Here is a 26,782-nt window from a genome sequence, read left to right on the forward strand (position 1 = left end):
TGTTGATGGTCGACACGCATCACGGTGGGGCCCACATAGCTCGACCTCACGGGAGCTTATCGTGAGGTCGAGCGCATGGTACCTTTTCCCTATACACATATATAACCTTAAATAAACTGCATGCGAAATTATGAAATATCCCCTCCACCTGTAAAAAGATTGGCCGGATGAACCGTACATGTTTCGTGATCAAGCTCCGTAGATCCTAAGAACCTGCATGCTATCCATGTAATTTCTCAACGAAAGATGAAAGATATCAGATGTTCTTGTTCTAATAAAAAAGTGTCCACCAATCAGCAATTGTTCTGAATAAACAAGGGTCCTTACTCTTGCTCGGGTGGTAGACTCTCAAGAGTTTCAACACCCGGTCAAGGGTTCGAGTACCCATAGGTGGTGAAATTCCACCACGGCATGAGCGTGCGGGGGTGTATGGGCGTGTGTTAAAATAACAGGGAAAAAAGTACATCTCCACCAATCTGGTTTTGGGATTTTAACCTAGCTGCAGCAAGTTTAACAATTTAGTTGATTTAATTTGAGTTAATGTATGCCACGTGTACAATTTGTAAATGGCTGTGAATGAAGCTTGGCACCCTGCCATAGCATATCAGGTAACTCACCATCAGATCAGGTAGGGCTGTCAACGGGCCGGGCTTGAGGTAGGCTCTGCCTGGATTTTACACTGTTTCGGGCTGGCCCTATTCAAAGTTCTAATTTTTCAGGCCCAAGCCCACCCCATTGACACCCCTACAAGTGATGTGTGGGGCCCATTTGATGGAGGAAGAGAACCTTTGATACTCTTGAGTTTGATGGAGGATATGCAACCACTTTGAAATTACTCAAAATTTGCATACGTGGAATAAAGTAATTCAGATCAACCATGCAGATCATGCGTCCTAGTTTAGATGTATTACAAACCAAAACCAAAGACCATTTGATTATCTAACCATCGGATTGATGGACATTAAAAAGAAAAATATCCAACGGTTCTATTTCATCAAACATGCATGTGTCCACAAATCAGAGGTTAGGATTGTTCAAGCATTTTGATTTTGGGTGTGTGACTTAGTACAGGTGGGCTCCACACTTTTATCACTTTAATGAGTTAATGTATGTCACGTGTATAATTTCCTATCGCTTGCGTATCAGACGTTATACTCTACCAGAGTAACAAAACTCCCCTTAGATCTTGCAGTGATAGAGTACTCAAAAGGAACTACTCTCATCCACATGCAAGCACATGTGCCAATGTGGTAATGCCAGAGAAATCTGAACTGTCCTTCGGGTGGGCCACACCTTTTAGATCCTGGGGCCCAAAATCAGGCCTTTTGGCTGCTCGAGTGAAAAAGAGAGAAACAAACCACTTTCTATAGTACGTGCGATCCTACTCGTCCAGTAATAGTTACTATATCTACGCACGAGATCAATCAAAAGTAGTTAAATGAACGGTGGCAGTATTTTAGGGTCAATGATCTTGTGGTCACTTATGTTCAGTTTCAATGTAAACGATCATCAAAACCGGTAACGTACGTCTTGATCAGATGTTCATCATGTCTGGGCCAATGAGGAAGAGTGGACCCCACATCTGACAAACAAATTAAGCGTGGGCCCACTAACCTAAATTTTTTTGGGCCCTTAACATGTTATGAAGTTGAGAACGACACGTAAGACTCTTGTTAAGTGGGTCACGCATGATTATCAATTTAGATCTGACCATTGGATTATTTAGATTGAGCGATTCAGTAGACCCCACTACAACTATATTAATTTTAAATAGGTTTAGAGTGAGATGCTTGAACCGTGGTCCCTATACACAGTTATTTAGTCGAATATAAAAACCTACGGAGTGACTTTTGGCGACGAAAATGTGTTTCGTCGCTAAAAACCCTCTTTCTTGTACTGTCAATACAAGAGAGAAAATCCTAATTCCATTGAATGTTCTCCTAAAGATGTGAGGTGTGGAAAATCAAGATTCTCATTAGCTACATTGAGGAATTGAGAATCTTCCTAATTAACTACGCGTTAAAGTTATGAGATTAAATCTCTGTCAATGATGCATAGACAATCCTTCAATTCTGCAATACAAGTATAACAGAACAATTTTACATGCCCATGCATCAGGTGAACCCCGCCAGGTTGAAGGGTTATGCCAATTGAGTCCCGATTCACCCCACTCAGTTGAAAGAGGGTTGACTCACCATTATGATTGTGCTATGGAACCAGATTAGATCCAAGTCCGAAGTAGTCCAAGTTGAGCACCATGCATGGTGGCCCCACACACAAATGTATAATTAACCCAGGCCTCAGCCACCTTACTAGGCCCTCGGCTTGAGTGTCAGGCCCCCGCCAATGATGAAAGGCCCACTTCAATTTCACATCCCACTGAAATGTATCTGAAAATCACTTATAGTATGCAATTTTATTGAATTTCAATGCTGGGCTCTAAACATTGATATTTTTTTACACCTTTGAATTATCTTCATATACCTGACATGCATAAAATCACATTTTCAAACATCATTATAGGTTTAGAAAGGTTTTGGAAGGTTATCTTCAATGAACCATGAATCTGGATATAAACACAATCATATTAAAAGTAGTCTTTCACTTAAAAAATAGAAAAAAGTATAGAAACTCCCAAAGAAACTCTCATTCATAAAAGGGACAAGGACTATTTCTCCCCTCCCCTGCTTTAAGCCCGAGCCGATTAAGTGTTATCCGACAAAGGTGTTGCTGGCGTCCGCTCCTGCTTTAAGCTCCCAACCAATATAAATTTTTGTTTTCATTCCAACCAAAACCACTTACCTAATAAAGCCATCCCAACGGGCCAACCATTAGAGAAGCTAGTTGCTTAGTTCAACCTTGGTAGTGGGTTAATGTCACCAAGTTTTATAGGCCCCACTATAATATACGTGTTTCATCCACGCCATCCATCCATTTTGCGAGATCATTTTAGGACATAAGCCCAAACATAAGTCAGATCCAAAGCTCAAGTGGACTACGGTATAAACACCTACTATTGAAAACTTCTTGGGTACTACTATTGAAAACTTCTTGGGTACCACATGAGTTTTGGATAAGCTGATATTTGTATTTTCCCTTCATCCAGATCTGTCAGACCTTGCGAACATGTTAGATGGCAAATAAACATCATGTTGATCATGTTGAGTCCTTACTCTTACTTGGGTGGTAGACTCCCAGGAGTTTCAACTCCCGGTCAAGGGTTCAAGTACCCATAGGTGGTGAAATTCCACTGGCGTGAGTGTGTGGGGTGTGTGTGCGTGTGTAAAAAAAAAAAATTTTTTTTTAAAAGGTTTTAACTGTGGCCATCATTGTCCCTGGTGCTTGCAGTAGTGTGGTCCACTTAAGCTTTGGATATGCCTCATTTTTGGGCCATAAAATGATCTTGCAAAATGGATGAACAGAATGGATATAACACATGCATCATGGTGGGGCCTACATTAATTGGCAAGGTCGCACACCATCCAATCCCTTCCCTCCAATAAGAGCAAAAAAACCTTCCACTAGTTAGCTTTGCCATCGTTTCCGACTATGCCTCCATCTACTTTTTCCGGCTAGAAGTACTTTCTTTACCTTAATGATGTTCTTTCATTCTCCATTTAAATGCCTGGACCAGTAGAAATGTACAAAAAATGGTATTATCTTTTCTTTTCCGGCTAGATATTTCTTTCTTAACCCACATTATATATATATGTGTGTGTGTGTGTGGAAATGGTTCTATGCGGACGACCCCATGGAAACTTCCCATTAGGTTGAGCTGTGTGGGCCCCACCATGATGTTTGTTAAACATCAACACCGTACATTTAATGGGTCTCATTTAAATTATGGGATATCCTAAAAATCAGCCGTATACAGAACTCAGGTGGGCCATACCATCTAAAATCATGTGAAGACATGCCTAAAAAATATAAAAGCACTTGGTGAGGCCCTCCTGAAATTTGGATGCATCTAAAACTTGGTCTGACCCTCATCCAAGTGGGACACACATAATGGATGGGCTGGATTTGTAAACCACGTCTCGATGGGCCCAAATTATGATTATGAATGTTTTAATGGGAGGGTAACCTCTCTCAATTTTTGTATGTGGTGTGGCCCACACAAGTCATGGATTGACTTGATTTTTAAGACCTTGGCTCACTATGGAATGTTGTGTCTGACTGATGGGATAGATGTTAGACACACATCATGGGGCCCACACAGCTCGACCTCATGGGAAGTTTCCATGAGCTCATCCACGTGGAACCATATATATATATATATATGTGTGTGTGTGTGTGTGTGTGTGTGTGTGTGTGGCCTTGAAATATTGTTTATAAGGAAAAACACATCAAATACATACATCCAATTAATACTAAATACCATGGGTAAGTTTTTATAATACTAGAGATTTACTTTATTATTGTCTTTCGACCTGGGAAGCAACATGCTAATGGTCCCATTCATCCAAAAAGGGACCGAACTTGTCAGTACGTTACCCTATCTCTGGCAACAAAAGCCTATTATGGTAAGCCAATCAAAATCCTGTACAACACCTGTTTTACAATGACGCTACGTAAAGTACTGAATCTCTGTAGAATTCACGATGTTGCACGGGTAAAACTAACTTTCCATCAGGTAAGAACTATTATTTTGACTGTATATATGAAAGATAAACCCAAGTACAAATTCACATGGGCTATATGAATGAGAGCAATGTAAAATTACTCCCAAAATTCCTTAGTTTAGACGGTTTGGCCTGCTTAACTTCTGTATCAATATGATTTTTGTGTTCTCTCTTTATCTTAGTGAATTACTCTTGATTAATGTGTTTGATGAAAGATAAAAACCATAGTGACCCCACACAGAAACTTATAATTGACCCAGGCCTCACCCAGCTTCCTAAGCCCTGGGCTTGAGTGTGGTGCCCCGGCCAATGATGAATGGCCCACCTCAATTTGGTATCTCACTGAGATGTATCTCAAATTGACCAATAGCATGTGGTTATATGAAATTTCAACGCTCTGGATTCTGTTTTTTTTTTTTTTTTCCACCTTTGAATTAACTCCATATCCCTTACATGCATAAACCCACATTTTCAGACATTATAATAGGTTTAGAAAGGCATTGGATGGTCCTCTTTGATGAACCATTAAACTGGGTAAGCCCAATCATACTAAAAATAGCCTTTCACTTAAATAAAAAAATAAAAATAAAAGCTATAGAAACTCTCATTGTTAAAGGGAAGAGGACTATTTCCCCTTCGCCTACTTGAAGTCCAAGTGGATTAGGCATTACCTGACCAAAGTGCTACCATATCGAGTCTTAGTATTGACATGCAGCATGCATATCGAAGAAGAGTCAAGTACATACCCAACTTGAGCAAGTTGGTAGCCCTACTCCCACAGCTCCTACGTGCCAATGATAAAGCGCCATGTCCAGTACCACCTAATCCACTCATGCTTTAAACTACGAGCAGATTAGGTGAGACCCTGGATCCGCCCCACTGTGATGTATGTGACTATCCACACTGTCCATTAGTATTGAAAGCTCATTTTAAGGCATGATCCAAAAAAGAATGATGCGGTTCCAAATACTCAATAGTGATTGACCATTAAAAACTTCTTGTGAGCCGCAAAAGCTTTGGATCAAGATGATATTTGTGTGGTCTCTTCATCCAGGTGTTTGTGACCTTATAAATAGGTTGAATGGCATGTAAACATTTCAGTAGAATCTATGAATTTTTTAATGGCGGGATTCAACTACGACTGTTTCCAATGGTGTGGTCTGCCTAAGATCTGAGTTAGCCTCATTTTTTGGATCATGCCCTGAAATGAGCTTTCAAAATGGTTAGGCGGTATGGATTTAAGGCAAATACATCACTATAAGCCCCATAATCAAGAGTTCCATCCACCTCTTTAGATCCAGGGTCTCATCTACTCTGCTCCCCTTTAAACTCCCGACCACTCTATTTTTATTTTTGACAAATTTAGGACTGTGGACCCCACCTTTTAGCCAGCTGTTTTTATGAAAGAAAACAAACCCTATTTTGCAACTTAGACCTCCACGTGCGGATACTGAATTTCGGGACGAAAATACCCCTCCTTTCACGGAAACGGATTGGGTACTCCGCCTGCCACCTGCCAACGGCGGATGGTCGGTGGTCTGTGGGCCCCAACATGATGTATGCTCTTCATCCATTCCATCCATATATTTTTCCAGATCATTTTATGATATGAGACCAAAAATGAGTTATATCCACATCTCAAATCTACCACATTACAGGAAACAGTGCTGAATGAGCGTCGACCATTAAAAACTTTTAGGGGGCCCACTGTGATGTTTGTGAGAAATCCTCCCCATCTGAGTTACTTCATAGGGTCACAAAGACCTGGATGAAGAGGAAAAAAAAAATTCATAATGATCCAAAATTTCTGTAACCCCTAAAAGGGTTTCAATGGTAGACATTCAATTCCCCACTGCCTTTTACAGTGTGGTCCACTTGATAGTTATATCTATCTTATTTTTCGTCTCAAGCCTTAATATGAACTCTCCAAATAGATGGATGGTTTGGATATAATACAGACCTCATGATGGGACCCACAAAAGCAACACAGCAAAAAAAAAAAAAAAAAAACACACTGCCACGGCGTAGTCTGGCTACGGTTTGGCTACGGTTATAATTCGTAGCTATAGTGTATCAAAAATTACAGGATTTTTAGGCAAACACGCTGGACAGTTAATGGACCTTTTCGATAATATCGAAAGGTCGTCGATATATCCACGCTACCTATTGCTACGGCTATAATCCGTAGCCATAAGTCTACGATAATTACTTAATATTAGTTATCGATACTATCGATCATGTCTCGATATTATCGATGACTTATGCTTGATATTATCGATCATATGTCGATAATATCGAAAATTTATCCATTTTTCGAGTTTTTTTGCTGGCCAATTTAGCATTCATCTTCGATATTATTGAAATATAGCTGATAGTATTGACAATCTATGGCTACGGTTATAATCCGTAGCCATAGGTCTGTGGTCATTTTCCCTTTTCTTTTCACCACAAGTACTATTACTTTATCAACTTTCTTCTTCACACCTGATGCAAAAATAAATAAATAAATCAATCAAAACAAAACAAAACAAAAAAAAATAAAAAAAAATAAAAAAATTAAGACACTATAGAGAATGTAACCTTTAAAAAAATCTAAAAAATAAGGGAAGACTTGCCTATGAATGAGTGAATGAGAAATAAAACTATAAAAGAAAATGGAAGAAATGCAATGATCTTAATTGTTGAATCTTTATCTTCGATGTTTGAACGCTTCAACTTTAAACTTTAAATTTGAAGCCCAATCTTAGATACTCAAATGATGAATCTTCATCTTGGATAGTATTCTTGAATCTTGAATGGTCTTGGAAATGTTCAAATTTGTAAATGGAAAATGAAAAGTAATAGGGAGAAACTTGAAATAGTTGTAGAGAGATTAGAGTAAGAGAGAAAGAATGAGAGCTTTAGAGTCAAGATTAATGAAAATGGAGGGGATATGAGTGCCTATTTATAAGCAAAAGTGTCCCACATTGCAAAAAAAAAATAAAAAAGATTACTCCCAATGGTCATATTTTTTACTGTTGAGAAATATGTGATTACATATGCAATATGCCATCACGTACTCACATATGTGATTGCATATTAGTTGCATATCAAAGTATATCATAGCGTACTTGCTGAGATTGCATATCCCATGATGGTATTTGAGATCTGATCCATATTATGCGCATATGTGATCGCATTTAACAACAATGGTTTTTCATTTTATAATGTCTAGAACAATTCCATTATTCTTGTCTTGTCAATCAAGTCCTTGTTAGAATTGGGTAAATTTTAATACAATTTCATTGTTTGTGCCTAAAATGAGTAGGGCAAACTGGAAATTCAGCGGGGTAACCTGGAAAATGAGTGGGGCAAACTGGAAATTGAGTAGGGCAAACATGAAATTCAGCGGGGCAAACATTAAATCGAGCTAGCATTGCATGGATATTGAATGGGCAAACTGTAAATTGAGCGAGCATAGGATAATATTGAGTTAGGCAAACATTAAATTCAGCGATCCTAGCATTATATTTATCGAGGCAAACATTAAATTGACCTTATCTACCATGAAATTAAGATGGGCAAACATTAAATTGAGCGATCCTAGCATGAAATTGAGCAGGGCAAACACGAATTTTAGCAGGCCAAACTAGAAATTGAGCGGGGCAAACATGAATTTCAGTGGGGCATACAAGAAATTAAGCGAGACAAAACACAAATTTCAGCGGGGCAAACAAGAAATTCAGCGAGGCAAACTCGAAATTGAGCAGGGCAAACATGAAATTGAGCGGTGCAAACTGAAAATTAAGCGGGGTAAACTATAAATTCAGTGGGGGAAACTAAAAATTGAGCGGGGCAAACTAGAAATTGAGCGGGGCAAACATGAAATTGAGCGGGGCAAACTAGAAATTGAGCGGGGCAAACATGAAATTGAGCGAGGCAAACATGAAATTGAGCGGGGCAAACTGAAAATTGAGCGGGGCAAACTAGAAATTGAGTAGGGCAAATTATAAATTCAGCGGGGCAAACATGAAATTCAGCGAGGCAAACATGAAATTTAGTGGGGCAAACTAGAAATTGAGCGAGAAGTAGTGGATCATGTGACTTTCTACAACACCAAATCCGAACTTGATGCTAGTTGAAAATCTATCTATGGTTGAGTCTCACATGACATTTGTAAATTTAGGTCCGCCTCCCTACTCAAAATTAGTGCCTACTTGTATCATTGATACATCCTATTGAAGATATTGTTCATTGATGTGTTGACAAATAAATATCAAACAAGGAACTGTATAGTTGCACAATTGGAACATCTAAAATTCAAAGGAATGACAAAAACAATTGATTTACTAATCATTGTACTTTTTTCATATTGCTTCAACATGTTGTCATCCACTTGTTTGAGCAGGTCAAATAGGAAATTGAACATGTTGTCATCCACTTGTTCCAGCTGAATTACCTAAAAAGTAAAAAGTGTTTGGGCAATTTATTCTTTAGGAAAATATTTTTGACACCCTCTATGATAAATTTCACTAATTACTAGTCCTTACAATTGTAGCTGTATTGAATCACAGAGACATGGATGATTTTCTTGCGTTGAGAATGATTCTCTGTGGAATTCCTCTTGATGTACCGTATTTGAAAGCTCACTTATCAGTGATAATGATAGAAGAATTGAAAAGTCTCAGGGGAGGAAAGTTTCATACCAGTGAGTGTTACTATTTTATGGTAACTGTAGATCCGACTGGAATACTAAAAGCTATTGAAGTTTGTGTTAATCTGTTTCTAAGTTTGTTGCTATATGACTCTGTTTATGTGATTCCTCTGATTGTTTTAGACTAATGTGATATGTTTGCATTTGTTACCTAATTAACATTTCCATGCTTTATTTCTCACTAAAATACCGAGTGATGTTTTATTTAAACCAACATGATTTAAATGATTTTTAAACTCGCAAGTATACGAATCAAATGCAGATACGGTACGTATTACGAGATCGTTCCCACGAGGACTGGTCGTCACAATTCAAATCTATGATTCTCCTTAACTAATCCAACAAATAATGGAATGAATTACTAAGCACAATTTTATGAAAATCAATTAATTAAGAACAGGGAAGAAAATTCAATCAGAGAGAGAGCACTAGGACTTTCGAATCCACCCCTAATTATCCTAACCCTTGTTTTGTCTATTGATTCACCTTGATCTAGATTGATACCACTTAAATAGAGAAAGCACAATCTGTGTCCTTAATCGGGCATACAAACTGTCTAATTCCTTTAAGCAATGCCATGAATGACATATCCCATATCCTTGGTCGGGTACATGGAATGTACATTCATTAAAGCACCCTGTTTCTTCCTCTATAGGAAACTTGTTCTTGATCAGACACAAGCACCTATAATAAGCATCCAAACAACATCCATATATATACTTTAATCAAGTTCATAGATGGAGAAGTATAGAATTTAAACCCATAAAGCCCACTTAGAGAAAGAAACAAATTAATTGAACTTCAAAGTAAATCAACCAACACAAGAGCTGATCAAATTAAGGGCTTCATCTCAGCCCTAGCTGAGAGATTAGTGACCCATAAAATCCATAAAAAATATTAAATAAAATTCATGAAAAAAAATATCAAACCAAACAATCTCTCTCTCTCTCTTCTTTCTTCTCTTTCTTCTCTTCCTTGCTTCAGATCTGGAATCCCCTGGTTCTGAATGCCTTTCCCACGTCCAAAACTCCCCTTTTATAGCTGCTGGATGGCTGGGGTCGGTGGCAGAGTCGTAGAAGGACTCGGAGTACAAATTTTCGCAGCCGTGATCGGTGGGCCCCACAGAGGTATTTTCTGGAAAATTCACCCCGTCTATTGGATTCAGGACGAAATTTCAGTCAAGAATGGGTGGTTTTGAAGATCCATTAGCGCGGCCCACAGAAGAAATCTCAAAAAAACTCAGTTTTGAACGTCCCGAGGCAGTCTACTTTTGGCCTCTGTACCGCACACGTGTGTACGCATGGGCGAGGAATATCAACATGGTTTTGAAGCTCTCGAAGCCTTCTACACGATGGACGGATCAGATCTTCCATCTGATCGAAGATGGTGGGCCACAACCGCCCGGAAGTCAGCTCTTCGCGGACGTGCGTAAGCCTTCGCACGTCCGGCGCCGCGATGCTCGGTGGGCCCCACATAAGCGTTTTCGGGGAAATCCACCCCGTCCATTGGATAGAGGACGAGATTTCGTTCAAAGATGGATGGTTTTGAACTTGCGTGGACGCGGCCCAAAGAAGGAATCATGCTGTTTTCGTTCTGGACGTCATGGGGCAGCTTGCTTGTGTCCTCTGTACCGAACACATGTGCACATATGGGAGTGGAACATCAGCATGGTTTTGTAGTTCTCGAACCCATCTACACGATGGACGGCTCGGATCGGCCGTACGTGTTACCGGTGGGGCCCACAGCGGTCCGTAAAAAAAACGCCTTTCCGCCCGTTGCGGCGCTGGAAACGGAAAATTCCGTTTTTTGAAGGGATGAAGTCGGGTCAGCGCTGGTGACCGACTTATGCTCGTTCGGTGCACATGCAGTGCACATGTGCACCATGCACATGTCACCCAAGGTGGGGTCCACTGTGATACTTTTGAGAAATCTGCACCGTCCATCCTTTTTATCATATTATTTCCACCGTCAGGACCAAAATTGATGTATATCCAGATATCCAGCGGGCCCCACTTAATGAATTAAGGGGCTGATCTGGCCGTTAGACCACTTCCCGAGATCTTCAATGGCTGAAATTTAATATGTACGGTTAAATTATGGTCCCCATCACGTGTCTGAAGTTTCGAGTTGATCGGATGGCGGGAAACATGTGATCTTGCATTCTGGACCCTTTTCGAGCCCCTTTGCCTTGCTTTCCTCAATCCCAGGCGTGTAAAATCTTCACTATTGGTTTTTTGGAGTCCATCCCGTGCTCTGGTAATTTTGGATCATGAAATCCATGCCTTTAACATCAATTTTCAATTAACGCTCCTGACTTCATCCTGTAATAAAAATACAATTAAAATACTCCATTAAGCATTATCATATACGTAAAATCTGGTAATTACGGGGGTCTGATATGCAATATTTGACCCGGATCACAAACCCCAACCAGCTTTTGGCTAGTCCCGAGCAAAGTATGCTAAAAATAATTTTAGAAATAAAAGATGATTCCTGTAACTCAAGTAACTTGTGAACAGACAGTTGAGATGTGAAAATTCTAAGATTCATGAATGGTAAGTAGAATTTTCTCCTGAAATCAAGCTCACAATAAACTTCATAATCGAGTTCAACATATTAATCCATTAATTAGAACATTTCTGAACATCGAGCTCCATGAATGTAAAGTGTAGTCTCGACTTACAAACATTAAGAGATCCAATTGTCAATCTCATGATATCATTGGTAATTTGTGACAACCAAGCTTGAAACCAACACTTATCTCACAGATTAATTTTTAATTTTACCAGCCTTTGATTTTCTTTATGAGCATTAACGCAAATGAGGGGAATCAAATTCTTACCTATAGGGAGCAAACCGATGGCGAAAACTCGTCGCCTCATTTTTTATAAGTCAACTATGGAGAATCAAATCTATACCTATAGGGAGCAAACCTATGGTGAAGATTATGTGACTTAGCCTTTTAATTCTTCTTTTACACCAAGTTAATCATCGAGCCGAAAGCTTAATGTGTGCGAGATGTGATATGTGAAATCATGACTCAATCAATGTTTACAACGTCTAATCATGGATTAACAAATCAAAATGGACTGTGAAATCAAGCAGATGGCCGAATCCAAGAGTCATTAGTTACCAACATCATGTAGCTTATAATGGTAAAATCACAACTATCCTTCAAAATCACTTTGAATTCAATAGAAATTCCAGAAAAAATTTTAAAATTTTCACAAATTTTGCTCAAGACCAAGAAAATACTGATTAGGTAACCTAATCTCCCACCCCCAACCTAAAATCTACATTGTCCTCAATGTAAAAGAAATAATCATGCGATGCACATGGGACAACGAATAATAAAAGAGAAATGAGGGAAAGATAGTACCTGGACGGAGAATCAAGAGGCTTCCCAAAATTATCAATGTAAGAGCAAGTTAGGGCAAGAGAGAAATTAACAGAAGCGAAAATAACAAAAAGAAAAAGAAAAGAAGATCCTACCTATACCACTTTCGCAGGTGCTCTCGATTGCATTTAGCGCATGCAACAAGCCTTTAAACCCCTAGGTTACCCCTAGTGGACGAGTTGTAGTCTCGTGAGGGTTTGCAGTAATGTTACCCACAAACATTGAAGTAACTAACTCAGAAAAATGAAAATGAATGAAATAAAAAGCAATACAATAAAGCAAAAGGCTGGGTTGCCTCCCATGAGCGCTAAGTTTAACGTCTTCAGCCAGACAAGAACGGACCATGAATGAAATAATCTTTATAACCAGGGTCCGCCAAAGAAATTACCTCAACACTTTCATTAACCGATCCCAGACAAGTGACGTGAGTTCCCATGAACTGTGCTATCTGAAATAAGGCAACTGACACTGTCGTCAAATAATTTAAGGACTTCTGCTCGAACGACTTCTTCTATGTTAGGATCACGCTTCCTTTGCATGTTATGCGACATTTCCACAGCATGATCCATACATATCGTGGGGCATACTCCCTGTATTTCCACTATCTTCCGTTCAATTGCTGCCTTATATGCTCTAAGAACATTAAGCAGCCTGCTCGCCTTTGTCTTCTCAGAGTTACAAACTGTGCTGTCAGGAAGAGTCTCAGAGGGATGAAGAGGTTCCACTTTCGCTCTCCATTTTTCAGTCTCCAATATAGGAGTAGAGTCGAGCAATGCATTGACTTCATGGATGGGACTATCAATGTCAAAATCCATGCCCGATTGTGCTAAGCAGGTCTCAAGAGGATCTTCGAAAGATGTACGGAAGGAGTCCTGCACAAGGCTCTCGATCATGTCCACTTCAAATATGTCATCCAAATCTGAGGGTTGTTGTTCTGCATTAAAAACATTGAGTTTAATATTCATGTTACCAAAGGACAATTTCATAACTCCATTCCTGCAATTGATAATAGCATTAGATGTGGCCAAAAATGGACGACCCAAAATGACTGGAATCTAACTATGAAGATTCTGGACCGGCTGAGTATCTATAACTATGAAATCCACTGGAAAATAAAATTTAACAACCTGGATTAACACAACTTAAATAACACCCCGGGGCACCTTGACAGATCTATAGGCTAGTTGTAATCTTACCTAATACGGTTTCAACTCACAAAGTCATAGCTGCTCATAAACCGAATATGGTATCAAATTGACACTCGCCCCTAACTCAAGTAATGCCTGCCCGATCGTATGATCTCCTATGCCGCAAGAAATGGTGGGAGCTCCTGGATCCCTAAATTTAGGAGGGTGTTATGTTGAATCATGGAGCTGAGCGCTCTGCAAGGAAGACTTTCTTATGAACATTTTGCTTACGCTTTTGAGTGCATAAATCTTTAAGAAACTTAGCGTAAGCAGGGACTTGCTTGATAGCGTCAAGCAACGGGATGTTGACTTGCACTTTTGAAACACATCCAAGTTTTCATCAAAGTTATTTCTTTTCTTTATTGGTGCCAGACGTTGAGGAAAGGATGCTTTGGGCACATAAGGTGGCACATTAGTGGCTCTTGGAGAGTTAGAGAGCTTTTGGACTTTGGATGCATTGGTATGGTTCTCTGCTTCATCTTGATCTTCTGTTTTAGAATTTGATTCATCCCCAGACATCTCTATTCTGTTATCAATCTGCTTGCCTGACCTAAGGGTAGTGATCGATTTGGCCTGCTCATGATATTGCCCTTGGTTGGAATTAGAGCCAATCTCATCTTGTCCCTTTGGATTAGCCTCGGGTTGGCTAGGGAGCTTGCCCTTCTCTCTCTCACTCAATGTGGCGGCTAGTTGACCCAATTGTACTTCCACTTGGCAATGGATTGTGCATTTGCATGTAAGCTTTCCTGGGGCCAGGAAGGTTTGTTGGGTGTCTTTTTGGAATTGGAGAGAACTCGCATGAAAAGATGGAGTGTATCCTCAAGAGATGGTTTCCTTGATTGTGTAGGCCTTGTTGATATTGTGAGAACTGCTGAGGTTGTTGATTGCCCACTTGGGAGTAAGGTTGCATAGGAGGATTTCCAGATGGTCCTCCTTGTTGTGGTCCTTTTGCCCAAGAAAAATTTGGATGTCTAGCCCACCCTGGGTTGTATGTGTTCGAGTAAGGATCATTCCCAGATTTGTGAAAAGTGTTCATAGCATGAACTTGTTCAGAGAGAAGTTCTGGGAATGCTGCACCAGATGGACAAGACTGCATAGGATGGGCAGGACTAGAACATGTGGCATATGCCTCGACTTGAGCGGTTTGTGGTGGTCCATTATTTAATACCAGAGCATCAACTTTCTTTGTCAGGTTATCAAGCTTGGCACTCAGCTCTGGCATGACTCCTATCTCATATATACCACCTCTCTTTTGTGGTTGGGGACTTCTGTCACCTCTATTTGAATAATCCCATTGCTGGGAATTTTCGCACAAGGTTTCAAAAAAGTTCCACGCTTCGACATCACTTTTGGTCATGAATGACCCTCCACTGGTGGCATCAACCATGCGACGGTTCTGTGGTGTCAGACCGTCATAGAAGTATTGAACTTGTTGCCACTTCTCAAAACCATGGTGAGGACATTTAAGAAGCAAGTCCTTCCATCTTTCCCAACATTCATGAAAGTGCTCGCCCTCTTTTTGTGTGAAGTTAGTAATTTCTCTACGGAGGGCATTGGTTTTGTGAACGGGGAAGAACTTGTTTAAGAACTTCTTAGACAGTTGGTCCCATGTAGTGATAGATCCAACTTCTAGAGAATTCAACCATGCTTTCGCCTTATCCTTCAAAGAAAAAGGAAACATGCGTAGGCGGATCGAATCGTCTGAGAAGTTTTGGAACTTAAAGGTGGAGCAAATGTTTAAGAATTCTTTCACATGATGATATGGGTCCTCCTTGTCCAATCCATAAAAGGATGGCAACAATTGTATGACTCCAGGTTTAAGTTCAAAGTGTGTTGCCGTAGTGGTTGGCAACACTATGCATGAAGGCGCATTAAATTGGACAGGAGCTGAATAATCTTTGAGAGCTTTAACTTCAGTCTCATTCGCCATTTCAACAGGATTATTTCTCAATCTTTCACGAATTGTTCTTTCAATCTCAGGATCAAACGGTGCTAGTTCTATATTCAGAGATCTACGTCCTAGCATAAACTATGAGATTTTAAAACAAGAAAAAGCTATGTAAATGAGAATTGGAAAGAAGAACCCGGCAAAGGAGATGATGAATGTCTGTAGATTTGAGAGCTCCTCCTTTTGAAGACAATGTTATTTAGCAGCTTCCTTCCTTAATTCCTGTAAACAAAACGAAAATAAAAATAAATTAAATTTACTAAAATAATGCTAGAAAAAAATAAAATAAAATAAAAATCCTAAGCAACGGTTAATTTCTAAAAAAAAAAAGGTTTCTAATCTTAGAAATAAAAACTAAGTTAGTTTCCAAAAAGGGAAAAAATTATTTCTAAAACTAGAAAATAGAAAGTTACTTGAAAGAAGAATCAGAATCTAGAATTAGAAAATAGGAAATTTCTAAAAATAAAATAAAATAGCCTAGAAGTAGAAACTTTCTAAAAAAAATAAAACCTTAATTCTAAAAATAGAAATTAGAAAAAAAATTGAAAATAGAAAATTTGGAAAGAGATTACCAAATTAGTAGTTTATGTCAGGTCCCTACAAAACAGGAAATAGGTTAGTTTCTAAAAATAAAAATTTAACCTAAAGTTAGTAAAAAAAACCTAAGACTATGAATTATGATAAGAGAGAATCTTAAATCTAATTGGACCGAAACAGTCCCCGGCAACGGCGCCAAAAACTTGATGTTTTATTTAAACCAACATGATTTAAATGATTTTTAAACTCGCAAGTATACGAATCAAATGCAGATACGGTACGTATTACGAGATCGTTCCCACGAGGACTGGTCGTCACAATTCAAATCTATGATTCTCCTTAACTAATCCAACAAATAATGGAATGAATTACTAAGCACAATTTTATGAAAATTAATTAATTAAGAACAGGGAAGAAAATTCAATCAGAGAGAGAGCACTAGGACTTTCGAATCCACCCCTAATTATCCTAACCCTTGTTTTGTCTATTGATTCACCTTGATCTAGATTGATACCACTTAAATAGAGAAAGAACAATCTGTGTCCTTAATCGGGCATACAAACTGTCTAATTCCTTTAAGCAATGCCATGAATGACATATCCCATATCCTTGGTCGGGTACATGGAATGTACATTCATTAAAGCACCCTGTTTCTTCCTCTATAGGAAACTTGTTCTTGATCAGACACAAGCACCTATAATAAGCATCCAAACAACATCCATATATATACTTTAATCAAGTTCATAGATGGAGAAGTATAGAATTTAAACCCATAAAGCCCACTTAGAGAAAGAAACAAATTAATTGAACTTCAAAGTAAATCAACCAACACAAGAGCTGATCAAATTAAGGGCTTCATCTCAGCCCTAGCTGAGAGATTAGTGACCCATAAAATCCATAAAAAATATTAAATAAAATTCATGAAAAAAAATATCAAACCAAACAATCTCTCTCTCTCTCTTCTTTCTTCTCTTTCTTCTCTTCCTTGCTCCAGATCTGGAATCCCCTGGTTCTGAATGCCTTTCTCACGTCCAAAACTCCCCTTTTATAGCTGCTGGATGGCTGGGGTCGGTGGCAGAGTCGTAGAAGGACTCGGAGTACAAATTTTCGCAGCCGTGATCGGTGGGCCCCACAGAGGTATTTTCTGAAAAATCCACCCCGTCTATTGGATTCAGGACGAAATTTTAGTCAAGAATGGGTGGTTTTGAAGATCCATTAGCGCGGCCCACAGAAGAAATCTCAAAAAAACTCAGTTTTGAACGTCCCGGGACAGTCTACTTTTGGCCTCTGTACCGCACACGTGTGTACGCATGGGCGAGGAATATCAACATGGTTTTGAAGCTCTCGAAGCCTTCTACACGATGGACGGATCAGATCTTCCATCTGATCGAAGATGGTGGGCCACAACCGCCCGGAAGTCAGCTCTTCGCGGACGTGCGTAAGCCTTCGCACGTCCGGCGCCGCGATGCTCGGTGGGCCCCACATAAGCGTTTTCGGGGAAATCCACCCCGTCCATTGGATAGAGGACGAGATTTCGTTCAAAGATGGATGGTTTTGAACTTGCGTGGACGCGGCCCAAAGAAGGAATCATGCTGTTTTCGTTCTGGACGTCATGGGGCAGCTTGCTTGTGTCCTCTGTACCGAACACATGTGCACATATGGGAGTGGAACATCAGCATGGTTTTGTAGTTCTCGAACCCATCTACACGATGGACGGCTCGGATCGGCCGTACGTGTTACCGGTGGGGCCCACAGTGGTCCGTAAAAAAAATGCCTTTCCGCCCGTTGCGGCGCTGGAAACGGAAAATTCCGTTTTTTGAAGGGATGAAGTCGGGTCAACGCTGCTGACCGACTTATGCTCGTTCGGTGCACATGCAGTGCACATGTGCACCATGCACATGTCACCCAAGGTGGGGTCCACTGTGATACTTTTGAGAAATCTGCACCGTCCATCCTTTTTATCATATTATTTCCACCGTCAGGACCAAAATTGATGTATATCCAGATATCCAGCGGGCCCCACTTAATGAATTAAGGGGCTGATCTGGCCGTTAGACCACTTCCCGAGATCTTCAATGGCTGAAATTTAATATGTACGGTTAAATTATGGTCCCCATCACGTGTATGAAGTTTCGAGTTTATCGGATGGCGGAAAACATGTGATCTTGCATTCTGGACCCTTTTCGAACCCCTTTTGCCTTGCTTTCCTCAATCCCAGGCGTGTAAAATCTTCGCTATTGGTTTTCTGGAGTCCATCCCGTGCTCTGGTAATTTTGGAGTGCCAAATCCATGTTCTTAACATCATCTTTCAGTTAACGCTCCTGACTTCATCCTGTAACAAAAATACAATTAAAATACTCCATTAAGCATTATCATATACGTAAAATCTGGTAATTACTGGGGTCTGATATGCAATATTTGACCCTGATCACCGAGAGAATGGGCAAATCTCGGGAAATATATCATTTTCACAATTGCAACAAACCCAAGACATCATTTCAGTAGCAATAGTGTAGGATACGATGTAGAGTAAAAACCCACTACACCTCGTGAATCAATGTAATTTCAAAATGAAATTATGCATGCATATAGGACTGATTTAGATAGTGGATTTAATCCAATTCCAAACAACACATACCATCCAATTCCATTGCAAAATCATTTTAAAAAATTTCGAATCAAGTTGAGAAGTATTAACAATATCCACTAATCAATGCAAAAATGATACCTATCAAGTTGAGATGTGACATGCCACAATATGCATATTACACCATAACTCTTTCAAGTTATTTTGAATTTTTAGTAACAATCCTCTATATTATCATGCAACAAGAAAGGCTTGTTATTTGATTAGTTACTCTTGAATTTAACAAGGACTTAGCGTTTAAATCATTTTATGAACATGCTTCATAATAAACAAACATCACTGTTGGGCCTAATATGGTTTCAACGGTGGAAATCATTATGCCCACTGTTTCCCGTGGTATGATCCACTTGATCTTTTGATATGCTTCAATTTGGGGCTCAACCCTTTAAATTAGATGGAAAAACGGATGGACGACATGGATATACTACATACATTCAATGTGGGCCCAACTGAGTTTACTCAGTACGATGGGAGCGTACTTACTAACTTAGTACGCAATCCAATTACGCTTGCTACTCAATGGGGCAAACTAAAAATTGAGTGGGGCAAACTGGAAATTGAACGAGGCAAACATGAAATTCAGTGGGGCAAATATGAAATTTAGCGGGGCAAACTAGAAATTCAGTAGGGCAAACATGAAATTCAACGGGGCAAACATGAAAATGAGCAGGGCAAACATGAAATTCAGCGAGGCAAACTGGAAATTAAGCAGGGCAAACTAGAAATTGAGCAGGGCAAACTGAAAATTCAGCGGGGCAAACATGAAATTTAGCGGTTTTATATATATTAAAAAAAAAACTGAAAATTCAGCGAGGGTAACATGAATTTCAATGAATTTGAAATACAATTGAACTAGCCTAACACATAATTGAAATGCAATTGATCTAGCCTAACATGAATTTCAATGAACTTGAAATGCAATTGAACTAGCCAAACATCAAATTTTAAGGTCATTACTTGGGGAATTCAACCAATCATGAACCAGGAATTACAACAAAAAAAAAAAAGAAAAAGAAGCTAGCTATCAAGTGGACCACACTGTAAAAGGCAGTGAAGGATTGAACGTCTACTATTGAAACCCTTTTAGGGGTCATATAAGTTTTGGATCATTATGAAATTTGTTTTTCCTCTTCATCCAGGTCTTTGTGACCTTATGAATAGATTGGATGGAAAATATATGTTATGGTGGGCCCTACAAAATTTTTAACGGTGAAAATCAATTTTCCCACTGCTCTTTGTGGTGTGGTCCAATTGATCTTTGGATATGATTCTCTTTTTTAAAAAAAATAATGCCCCCAAATGATCTCAAAATATGGATGAACGTTGTGGATATAATAAATACATAACTGTGGGGCCCATGTAACTTTGATCTCCTTTGAGCGGGGCGAACATGAAAATTAAGCGGGGCAAACATGAAATTGAGCGGGGCAAATTGAAAATTGAGCGGGGCAAACATGAAATTGAGTGGGGCAAACTAGAAATTGAACGTGGCAAACATGAAATTGAGCGGGGTATAGGTTTACGGTCATTTTCTCCTCTCTTTTCCCCACAAGTACTATTACTTTATCAACTTTCTTCTTCACACCTAATGCAAAAATAAATAAATAAATAAAGTAAAACAAAACAAAAAAGAAAAAAAAGAAAGAAACAAAGCATTAAAACACCATAGAGAATATAACCTTTAATATGAAAAGTTCCAAATTTATGCCATAGAGATTTTCAATCTGAAGTTTGAAGCTCTAGTTGCCTATGCAAATGGAAGAACCCCAAAAAATTACCTTTACCACAACTTTTTTGCCATCATGCATGTGAACAACATGAACCTTTGCGACGGAAGCACTTGCTAGTGGAACAAGATGAAACTCAACAAAAATCTGCTTTAGAAACTCATGACAATATGATATGGTGCAATGATCAAACTTGCACTGCAAAACAATTGACAAAATGCAACTGAGAATAGATCTTTCAGCTACAAACTTTAGAAGAAAAAATCTGATCGTTATATAACCTTTCAAGCCTTAACTTGTAAGATCTCTGTCGACATTAAGATCTCTTCCATAAATAAAGGATATGACAGAAAATGAATGTCTAACAGTCTAAAAAATGAATTATGACACTATAACAAAATCTAAACTGATAGTGTGAGTGTAACTATTTGCATCTATCAAAGAGAAAATAGACAACAACATGTAAATCTGTTGTAGACCGAGGCCAAATCCCAGTCAACAACAAGACAGGCCTAGAAGCTCGACAGTCCACTGCCATCTCATGAGATCCCCATGCCATCCCTTCTTTTAGTGAAGTAAATTGTACAAATCTTGTGGGATGCCTATCAAACAAAGATCAAACTAAGGACTAATTCGATTTCCATGATAAATGAATCAGATTATAGAACCTGAATTGTAAATCGTAGGATGTTAACCACAATTTCATGTTATGGGAACCCAAAATGTGATTCAAGATCATGATAGTCTAAGGGACACCTGAGAACTGATTAGAGGTCACCATTCTCCCGATAACCACAGCAAAACACGTGCACAAACCCTATACTCAACTCAAGCATGCCCTTGTAAATCATATATGTAAATCCCAATAACCAAAGTGTTCTCCCTTTGGCTCCAACAAACCATATCCGGAAGAGTTCTCAATAACCAAAGTGTCAAGTGGAGGAGAAAAGGAACCCATAAAGCAGTTGAACTTTGTGGATACCAAAGGCCTGAGGTCATTTTGGGTCCTCTAGAGGTCATGTTGGGCTCAAGTTGTCCTTAACCCAACCCAACCTACCCCTCACTACAACTTGGGTTTGGATCAACTGGCCCAACGTGAGATGGGGTCAGGTTCACTCAGGTTGTCACGGTCTTGAGCGGGGCAAACATGAAATTGAGCGGGTCAAGCATGAAATATGTTAACATATGTTAGCACGAGTCTTTCTCAATATCATTCATTTTGGCACTTGATTTTTTCATGTCAATTAATTGGTGGACATGAACATGTTATTTCATTAACAAGTACATGAGTTCCTCACTATATTAGTAAAATATCAAGTTTCCTTGTACGTCTTAGATAAAAAATGCCCAATTGTTCTTTTCTCAAGTGTATTATTTAGGAATCTTTTTTCTTTGGAAGGATTTTCACAAGAATTAAGACAAGATCTCGGCTAACATAAAGGAGCGGGGTAAACATGAAATTGAGCGGAGTAAATATGAAATTGAGCGGGGCAAGCATGAAATTGAGCGGGGCAAACTAAAAATTAACGGGGTAACTTAGAAAATCAGCGGGGGAAACATGAAATTGAGCGAGGCAAACTAGAAATTCTGCGGGGAAAACATTAAATTGAGCAGAGCAAACAAAAATTCAGCAAGGCAAACTATATTCTTTAGCACACATAAAAATATCATGATCAAGTATACATTTCAAATGATACAAAATCCTTTTCCCTACTTGTAGATGAATCTAACTTAGAAATTGCATATGCTAGTTAAGTAATTCCACAATATACAAGATGTTTAGGCTAGTATGAGTCAAGTATTGAAAACTTCTAATCGACAACTTGAAGCCTTTTAGGATCTATTAGATTTTTTTTCTTGTCCTTACTCTAGAGGTTGATGTTCGAGCTAGGGGTAAGGAGCCAATGCATTCTCTACTTTTCTTTGGACTTGAAAGGTTCTCAATTTCATGTTCGCCCCGCTCAATTTTCAGTTTGCCCCGCTGAATTCCTAGTTTGCCCCGCTCTATTTCATATTTACCCCGCTCAATTTCCAGTTTCCCCCGCTCAATTTCATGTTTGCCCCGCTCCTTTATGTTAGCCGAGATCTTGTCTTAATTCTTGTGAAAATCCTTCCAAAGAAAAAAGATTCCTAAATAATACACTTGAGAAAAGAACAATTGGGCATTTTTTAACTAAGACATACGAGGAAACTTAATATTTTACTAATATAGTGAGGAACTCATTTACTTGTTAATGAAATAACATGTTCATGTCCACCAATTAATTGACATGAAAAAATCAAGTGCCAAAATGAATGATATTGAGAAAGACTTGTGCTAACATATGTTACTTAATAAACTAATAGGGAATGGTTACGAACCTCTGGATTTCTTGACACCCAATACATGTCTCCATCAAAATCACTATTCGCCATCTTATCTGCCAATGATCGCGGCCCTTTGGTTGCAATTTTTTTTGTGCGACATTGGAACATCTTTTGTGCACTTTTACCTCCTACGTTCTTGTTACTTTCTTATATGCATCAACTAATGCTTTTGGTATTTGAGATATCTGACCACAGAAATTATGAACTAAGTAAACTGAAATTTAATTAGAGAAATGGTCCAGTGCTCCCACAGCTCTACAAATTATGTGCTCCCAATTGCATAGGGCTACCTAGACAGACCAATCAAACGATTTTGACAGTCCCTTTGACCCATAAGTCATTTTTCAGCAATGATCCAGAATAAGAAAGAAAGAATTCCTTGGGATATTAGTCTAGGATCCTAGATTTGACAGATATAATGAGTAATCACAAATTAAACTAATGAAAACTTTGGGTGTACCTGCTGATTTTTTCCAGGAATTCCTTGGGATATTAGTCTAGGACCCTAGATTTAGGAGGAACTGAAATTCGTGGAGAAAAAGAAAAACAGATGGTCTAGTAATCCAATTAGTGTGGTTTCTTTTGCTATGCTCTATCTAATTAAAAGGGCCCATGACTGGGACAATCTGGATTGATTTCCATAGTCCATGTGTGTCATGTGTAACTCGTAATAATCATAATTCACAAACGGCACTTTCTTTCTTCTTTTTTTTAAAAACTAATGTGGATATCAAGTCAGAAAAATAAAAATAGCATAAATCGCAAAACAGTTAAACACCTTGAAAATCTCCTGCACAGTCTCATAGTATAAACCAATTTTAGCCCATCCACCAATAAATAGCACACTGTTCACCAGGTTGAGCTTCTGCAGTAGATGAACATTGTATGTCAAAGTTGAAATTCATGCCATCTATTTATCATAAAAACAAGTGCAAATAGAAGGAGAATCCAACCAGCATCTTCAAATAATAACTATTTAATGAAAGAACATTCAAGAACCTAAGATGTGGTTACACACACAACTAAATTGGATTTCAATAGTGAGGTAATCAAATTGCAACAACCTCCATTAGTATTTGTATGAGGAAGTAGCCCCCAAACTATAATTATGCCCTGTTCAGCACGGTGGATGTGTGGATGTTGAATCTGTCAGAGTATTGTACAATTCCGCTTCTCAATAGTTTTGGTTTCCTTTTTCATGCAGGCTAAAGGAATTTCTGGGAGGTTTGCAATCCATTTCCGGACAGAGCCAAAGGCCTCCACTTGCTTGTCTGTTAAGGTGTCAAACACAACAGTCAACATATATAGGTAAAAGGGAATGAGTTCCCAATAGAAGAAGCTCAGCTAATTTTGTTCAAAATTTTCGATTATTTGAAATTTCTTAATTTATTTTTTTAATTAAGATTCTCAATTAATACGAAAATTCTCAAAAAGAAAAAAAATGCTGATGAGGCATATTCTGAAGCATTAGAGCAATTTGAGCAGAGGAAAAAGTGTTGGGCTGAGCATCAGACTATCAGCGGTAGTCCGCCTTTAAGGAATTGCACTAATTCTGTTCTTAAGGTCTGTAAATACAACTGCAGTAAGACAGAATCTCATGCAAATGCTGATGAGGCATATTCTGAAGCATGTGAATCTGCACCTGATACATCATGCACAGGTTGCAAAGATGAAGCAAGTGGGAACAGCCTATCTATGGAAAAGTTAGGTGGGGATGATTGTGTTGTTCTTCCCGAGTTCTTTGAAGGTCCAGAAAAACTGTCATCATCGTATGATGAGCACAGAAGTTCTTGAAGGCATTCAAATGGCTGCAAAGATGTGAGGGAGAAGGAGAAAATGACCGTAGACCTATAGCTACGGATTATAACCGTAGCCATAGATTGTCGATAATGTCGACCATGGTTTGATAATATCGAAAATGAATGCCAAATTGTCCAGCAACAAAACTCAAAAAATGGAAGAATTTTCGATATTATCAACATATGTTCGATAGTATCGAGCATAAGTCATCGATAATATCGAGATATGATCGATAGTATCGATAACTAATGTTGAGTAATGACTGTAGACCTATTGCTACGGATTATAACCGTAGCAATAGGTACCATAGCCGATATATCGATATTATCTACAACATGTCGATATATCGATAAGTCAATATATCGATAATATCTCAATATATCGACATTTTATGGAAATACAGTAACTCTTACTGGACAATTGTCATTCAGATTCGATATTATTGACATATTGTCGATATTATCACTGACTTACGTCGATAATATCGATGATATGTCGATAATATCTACATTTGCATATTTTGTAATTTTATTTTTTGTTGTGTTTTTTTTTTTTTAATTTATTTTAGGGTTAGCTTGTTGTATACACCCATGTCAGTACACACCCTCCATGTTAGTCATCCCCACTAGGAATTGATGCGAAGATGAATAAATTCCATCTTTGTTGGGAGTATTTGAAATTTTATTAAGGTGAGACGTTGGAGTTACGTGTTCTTGAATTTGCTGTGTGAATAATAGTACAGTACCTTGTTTGCTTTTAGTGCTTGTATTTTTTAGCAATCAACCAAGGAAAACGTACCTAAATAAGACTTTAATTTCACTACTAAACTATGGAGGTGTCCCTAAGGAATAATTTATGGATCTTCTGAGGAATGCTTTGAATGATGCTCGAAATGTTCGTTCCAATAAGTACATTGCATTAAGAGGTATGTTTCGTACTTAAGACCCATTAGATGTGTTGTTGAAAGTGAGTTTAAATGCACATGCAACTGCCATAAGTTTCTACCATCATAGATTTCTTAAAATTTAATAACTTCCATAGAAATCTGATGTAGTTTTCCATATTGCTTCAACATGTTGTCCTTCAATTGTTCCAAGTTAATAACCTAAAAAGTGTACTTTGGGCAATATGTTCTTTAAAAACATATTTGTTCCATGCTTTATTTCTACTAATGATATTCTTGTTATTCTACTAATGCTACTCTGGTTGTCCTTATCGTTCAAATATAGCACAAGAGAATTTTAACATTTTCTCAACATAGACCAGAAAAAGTATCCAGTGTAAACCAACATAAAAGCAGCAAACAGTGTTTCTACACTACACATATGAAACAGCATGTTAACACTATACATATGGATAGAATTGTTAATGTTCTATAGCAATTCTCTCACAAGAAGATCCAAGTACAGCATGGAAGCTCAGTTTTTCCATCTAATGCATGTGGTCCAATGTAAGATTCTGATATTAGCAGCAGCAGCAGTGAGTGATACTGCAACTTTTTTCTTTCTTTCTATTTAGATAACTTATACTATACATACAGATGAAAAATCTACAGATGGAAAAATGGGGACCATTTTTTTTTCGAAGGGTAAGAAAAAATCCTAACAAAGACAAGTTTTTCTGAATTGTATTATATATGAATGGATGACATGAGGTGCTAAAAATACCTTTTTGGTAAAGTTTGGCCAGTAACTCCTAGACTCTAGGGTCTTCAAAAATAACATTAATGGTTAGGTGTACAGCTTCCTGTCACCAAGAAACCAACAAAAGATACAACAATGGGGCCTGCAACCTTGAAGATGGAAAAGTCATTCCATAACTTCTTTGAATGTTTCAATGTGACTTTCAAACTCAACA

At 38.5% G+C, this 26,782-nt stretch overlaps 1 non-coding gene across 1 annotated transcript; it reads left to right on the top strand.

Annotated features, from left to right (window-relative positions):
- Positions 1–15,344: 15,344 nt before the first annotated feature.
- On the top strand, positions 15,345–15,451 carry LOC131221916 (small nucleolar RNA R71). The gene has a single exon (XR_009159664.1). It is a non-coding gene; the product is annotated as a small nucleolar RNA R71 (small nucleolar RNA).
- The last annotated feature ends 11,331 nt before the right edge of the window (positions 15,452–26,782 follow it).

Source organism: Magnolia sinica, chromosome 1 (assembly GCF_029962835.1).
Source record: "Magnolia sinica isolate HGM2019 chromosome 1, MsV1, whole genome shotgun sequence".
NCBI lineage: Eukaryota > Viridiplantae > Streptophyta > Magnoliopsida > Magnoliales > Magnoliaceae > Magnolia > Magnolia sinica.